Source organism: Osmia lignaria, unplaced genomic scaffold (genome assembly GCF_051020975.1).
Source record: "Osmia lignaria lignaria isolate PbOS001 unplaced genomic scaffold, iyOsmLign1 scaffold0007, whole genome shotgun sequence".
NCBI lineage: Eukaryota > Metazoa > Arthropoda > Insecta > Hymenoptera > Megachilidae > Osmia > Osmia lignaria.
Genome location: NW_027478164.1, coordinates 21,233,278 through 21,239,277, shown reverse-complemented (window position 1 = coordinate 21,239,277; position 6,000 = coordinate 21,233,278).

The following is a 6,000-nucleotide window of genomic DNA, read 5'->3' as shown; positions in this document are numbered from 1 at the left end:
GTGTTTCTGTATCTCTATTATGTTGGTGCGGCTTCGGAACTTTTAAATATCTCGATATATCTCGAAAACTACGCTTCTGATCAAAAAATATCATAGAACATAAAAAGTAGGAAACTTAATTCTCTACAAAAAAGGTCTCTTAACATTTTGCCATAGCTCGCTTCGTTTCCGAGATATTTGCAGATTTATCTCAAGGGAAGGGGCCTGACGGACATATTTCGAGATATTTCTTCTTCTTGTTGTTCTTCTTCTGCACAGCTAAGCTGGAAGTGGCATTTGCGGCTCTCACTAGTGCAGAGTTATCTCAAAGAAAGGGGCCACGGTGTTTCTGTATCTCTATTATGTTGGTGCGGCTTCGGAACTTTTAAATATCTCGATATATCTCGAAAACTACGCTTCTGATCAAAAAATATCATAGAACATAAATTGTAGGAAACATAATTCTCTACAAAAAAGGTCTCTTAACATTTTGCCATAGCTCGCTTCGTTTCCGAGATATTTGCAGATATATCTCAAGGGAAGGGGCCAGACGGACATATTTCGAGATATTTCTTCTTCTTGTTGTTCTTCTTCTGCACAGCTAAGCTGGAAGTGGCATTTACAGCTCGCAATAGTGCAGAGTTATCTCAAAGAAAGGGGCCACGGTGTTTCTGTATCTCTATTATGTTGGTGCGGCTTCGGAACTTTTAAATATCTTGATATATCTCGAGAACTACGCATCTGATCAAAAAATATCATAGAACATGAAAAGTAGGAAACTTAATTCTCTACAAAAAAGGTCTCTTAACATTTTGCCATAGCTCGCTTCGTTTCCGAGATATTTGCAGATTTATCTGAAGGGAAGGGGCCTAACGGACATATTTCGAGATATTTCTTCTTCTTGTTGTTCTTCTTCTGCACAGCTAAACTGGAAGTGGCATTTCCAGCTCGCAATAGTGCAGAGTTATCTCAAAGAAAGGGGCCACGGTGTTTCTGTATCTCTATTATGTTGGTGCGGCTTCGGAACTTTTAAATATCTTGATATATCTCGAGAACTACGCATCTGATCAAAAAATATCATAGAACATAAAAAGTAGGAAACTTAATTCTCTACAAAAAAGGTCTCTTAACATTTTGCCATAGCTCGCTTCGTTTCCGAGATATTTGCAGATTTATCTCAAGGGAAGGGGCCTGACGGACATATTTCGAGATATTTCTTCTTCTTGTTGTTCTTCTTCTGCACAGCTGAGCTGGAAGTGGCATTTGCAGGTCGCAATAGTGCAGAGTTATCTCAAAGAAAGGGGCCACGGTGTTTCTGTATCTCTATTATGTTGGTGCGGCTTCGGAACTTTTAAATATCTCGATATATCTCGAAAACTACGCTTCTGATCAAAAAATATCATAGAACATAAATTGTAGCAAACATAATTCTCTACAAAAAAGGTCTCTTAACATTTTGCCATAGCTCGCTTCGTTTCCGAGATATTTGCAGATTTATCTCAAGGGAAGGGGCCTGACGGACATATTTCGAGATATTTCTTCTTCTTGTTGTTCTTCTTCTGCACAGCTGAGCTGGAAGTGGCATTTGCGGCTCGCACTAGTGCAGAGTTATCTCAAAGAAAGGGGCCACGGTGTTTCTGTATCTCTATTATGTTGGTGCGGCTTCGGAACTTTTAAATATCTCGATATATCTCGAAAACTACGCTTCTGATCAAAAAATATCATAGAACATAAATTGTAGGAAACATAATTCTCTACAAAAAAGGTCTCTTAACATTTTGCCATAGCTCGCTTCGTTTCCGAGATATTTGCAGATTTATCTCAAGGGAAGGGGCCTGACGGACATATTTCGAGATATTTCTTCTTCTTGTTGTTCTTCTTCTGCACAGCTAAGCTGGAAGTGGCATTTGCGGCTCGCACTAGTGCAGAGTTATCTCAAAGAAAGGGGCCACGGTGTTTCTGTATCTCTATTATGTTGGTGCGGCTTCGGAACTTTTAAATATCTCGATATATCTCGAAAACTACGCTTCTGATCAAAAAATATCATAGAACATAAATTGTAGGAAACATAATTCTCTACAAAAAAGGTCTCTTAACATTTTGCCATAGCTCGCTTCGTTTCCGAGATATTTGCAGATTTATCTCAAGGGAAGGGGCCTGACGGACATATTTCGAGATATTTCTTCTTCTTGTTGTTCTTCTTCTGCACAGCTAAGCTGGAAGTGGCATTTGCGGCTCGCACTAGTGCAGAGTTATCTCAAAGAAAGGGGCCACGGTGTTTCTGTATCTCTATTATGTTGGTGCGGCTTCGGAACTTTTAAATATCTCGATATATCTCGAAAACTACGCTTCTGATCAAAAAATATCATAGAACATAAATTGTAGGAAACTTAATTCTCTACACAAAAGGTCTCTTAACATTTTGCCATAGCTCGCTTCGTTTCCGAGATATTTGCAGATTTATCTCAAGGGAAGGGGCCTGACGGACATATTTCGAGATATTTCTTCTTCTTGTTGTTCTTCTTCTGCACAGCTGAGCTGGAAGTGGCATTTGCAGGTCGCAATAGTGCAGAGTTATCTCAAAGAAAGGGGCCACGGTGTTTCTGTATCTCTATTATGTTGGTGCGGCTTCGGAACTTTTAAATATCTCGATATATCTCGAAAACTACGCTTCTGATCAAAAAATATCATAGAACATAAATTGTAGGAAACATAATTCTCTACAAAAAACGTATCTTAACATTTTGCCATAGCTCGCTTCGTTTCCGAGATATTTGCAGATTTATCGCAAGGGAAGGGGCCTAACGGACATATTTCGAGATATTTCTTCTTCTTGTTGTTCTTCTTCTGCACAGCTAAACTGGAAGTGGCATTTCCAGCTCGCAATAGTGCAGAGTTATCTCAAAGAAAGGGGCCACGGTGTTTCTGTATCTCTATTATGTTGGTGCGGCTTCGGAACTTTTAAATATCTTGATATATCTCGAGAACTACGCATCTGATCAAAAAATATCATAGAACATAAAAAGTAGGAAACTTAATTCTCTACAAAAAAGGTCTCTTAACATTTTGCCATAGCTCGCTTCGTTTCCGAGATATTTGCAGATTTATCTCAAGGGAAGGGGCCTGACGGACATATTTCGAGATATTTCTTCTTCTTGTTGTTCTTCTTCTGCACAGCTAAGCTGGAAGTGGCATTTGCGGCTCTCACTAGTGCAGAGTTATCTCAAAGAAAGGGGCCACGGTGTTTCTGTATCTCTATTATGTTGGTGCGGCTTCGGAACTTCTAAATATCTCGATATATCTCGAAAACTACGCTTCTGATCAAAAAATATCATAGAACATAAATTGTAGGAAACATAATTCTCCACAAAAAAGGTCTCTTAACATTTTGCCATAGCTCGCTTCGTTTCCGAGATATTTGCAGATATATCTCAAGGGAAGGGGCCTGACGGACATATTTCGAGATATTTCTTCTTCTTGTTGTTCTTCTTCTGCACAGCTAAGCTGGAAGTGGCATTTACAGCTCGCAATAGTGCAGAGTTATCTCAAAGAAAGGGGCCACGGTGTTTCTGTATCTCTATTATGTTGTTGCGGGTTCGGAACTTTTAAATATCTTGATATATCTCGAGAACTACGCATCTGATCAAAAAATATCATAGAACCTGAAAAGTAGGAAACTTAATTCTCTACAAAAAAGGTCTCTTAACATTTTGCCATAGCTCGCTTCGTTTCCGAGATATTTGCAGATTTATCTCAAGGGAAGGGGCCTGACGGACATATTTCGAGATACTTCTTCTTCTTGTTGTTCTTCCTCTGCACAGCTAAGCTGGAAGTGGCATTTGCAGCTCGCAATAGTGCAGAGTTATCTCAAAGAAAGGGGCCACGGTGTTTCTGTATCTCTATTATGTTGGTGCGGCTTCGGAACTTTTAAATATCTTGATATATCTCGAGAACTACGCATCTGATCAAAAAATATCATAGAACATAAAAAGTAGGAAACTTAATTCTCTACAAAAAAGGTCTCTTAACATTTTGCCATAGCTCGCTTCGTTTCCGAGATATTTGCAGATTTATCTCAAGGGAAGGGGCCTGACGGACATATTTCGAGATATTTCTTCTTCTTGTTGTTCTTCTTCTGCACAGCTAAGCTGGAAGTGGCATTTGCAGCTCGCACTAGTGCAGAGTTATCTCAAAGAAAGGGGCCACGGTGTTTCTGTATCTCTATTATGTTGGTGCGGCTTCGGAACTTTTAAATATCTCGATATATCTCGAAAACTACGCTTCTGATCAAAAAATATCATAGAACATAAAAAGTAGGAAACTTAATTCTCTACAAAAAAGGTCTCTTAACATTTTGCCATAGCTCGCCTCGTTTCCGAGATATTTGCAGATTTATCTCAAGGGAAGGGGCCTGACGGACATATTTCGAGATATTTCTTCTTCTTGTTGTTCTTCTTCTGCACAGCTAAGCTGGAAGTGGCATTTGCGGCTCTCACTAGTGCAGAGTTATCTCAAGGAAAGGGGCCACGGTGTTTCTGTATCTCTATTATGTTGGTGCGGCTTCGGAACTTTTAAATATCTTGATATATCTCGAGAACTACGCATCTGATCAAAAAATATCATAGAACATGAAAAGTAGGAAACTTAATTCTCTACAAAAAAGGTCTCTTAACATTTTGCCATAGCTCGCTTCGTTTCCGAGATATTTGCAGATTTATCTGAAGGGAAGGGGCCTAACGGACATATTTCGAGATATTTCTTCTTCTTGTTGTTCTTCTTCTGCACAGCTAAACTGGAAGTGGCATTTCCAGCTCGCAATAGTGCAGAGTTATCTCAAAGAAAGGGGCCACGGTGTTTCTGTATCTCTATTATGTTGGTGCGGCTTCGGAACTTTTAAATATCTCGATATATCTCGAAAACTACGCTTCTGATCAAAAAATATCATAGAACATAAATTGTAGGAAACATAATTCTCTACAAAAAAGGTCTCTTAACATTTTGCCATAGCTCGCTTCGTTTCCGAGATATTTGCAGATTTATCTCAAGGGAAGGGGCCTGACGGACATATTTCGAGATATTTCTTCTTCTTGTTGTTCTTCTACTGCACAGCTAAGCTGGAAGTGGCATTTGCGGCTCGCACTAGTGCAGAGTTATCTCAAAGAAAGGGGCCACGGTGTTTCTGTATCTCTATTATGTTGGTGCGGCTTCGGAACTTTTAAATATCTCGATATATCTCGAAAACTACGCTTCTGATCAAAAAATATCATAGAACATAAATTGTAGGAAACTTAATTCTCTACACAAAAGGTCTCTTAACATTTTGCCATAGCTCGCTTCGTTTCCGAGATATTTGCAGATTTATCTCAAGGGAAGGGGCCTGACGGACATATTTCGAGATATTTCTTCTTCTTGTTGTTCTTCTTCTGCACAGCTGAGCTGGAAGTGGCATTTGCAGGTCGCAATAGTGCAGAGTTATCTCAAAGAAAGGGGCCACGGTGTTTCTGTATCTCTATTATGTTGGTGCGGCTTCGGAACTTTTAAATATCTCGATATATCTCGAAAACCACGCTTCTGATCAAAAAATATCATAGAACATAAATTGTAGGAAACATAATTCTCTACAAAAAAGGTCTCTTAACATTTTGCCATAGCTCGCTTCGTTTCCGAGATATTTGCAGATTTATCTCAAGGGAAGGGGCCTGACGGACATATTTCGAGATATTTCTTCTTCTTGTTGTTCTTCTTCTGCACAGCTAAGCTGGAAGTGGCATTTGCGGCTCGCACTAGTGCAGAGTTATCTCAAAGAAAGGGGCCACGGTGTTTCTGTATCTCTATTATGTTGGTGCGGCTTCGGAACTTTTAAATATCTCGATATATCTCGAAAACTACGCTTCTGATCAAAAAATATCATAGAACATAAATTGTAGGAAACATAATTCTCTACAAAAAACGTATCTTAACATTTTGCCATAGCTCGCTTCGTTTCCGAGATATTTGCAGATTCAGCTCAAAGGAACGGGC